Genomic DNA, 407 nt, shown 5'->3' with positions numbered 1-407 from the left:
TTATAGGCAGGAGCTGGGAACAGGTGGAAAAAGGAGCTGCTGTTCAACACATATAAAGTTTCAGCTATGCAAGATGAATATGTTCTCAAATCCTGCTACACAACTTTGTGCCTATAGTTAACAATACTGTACACATAAGAATTTGTTAAGAGGATAGATCTCATGCTAAATATTCTCACCAGTATAAAAGAAAAACTGACAATACAAAATACAAGCGAGGATATAGATAAATTATGTCTTTCATACATCACTAATGAGAATGCAAAATATTAGTCATTCTGGAAAATATTCAATAGGTTGGCAATTTCTTTAAAAACAAAGCTCTCACTTGCCATGTGGGTCAAGGTTGCAGTCCTGGGCATTTGTCCCAGAGAAATGAAAATGCATACATATGTACAAACCTGTGC

Source organism: Tupaia chinensis, unplaced genomic scaffold (assembly GCF_000334495.1).
Source record: "Tupaia chinensis unplaced genomic scaffold, TupChi_1.0 Scaffold000217_1, whole genome shotgun sequence".
Lineage (NCBI taxonomy): Eukaryota > Metazoa > Chordata > Mammalia > Scandentia > Tupaiidae > Tupaia > Tupaia belangeri.
Note: the sequence above shows the minus strand (reverse complement) of the source record.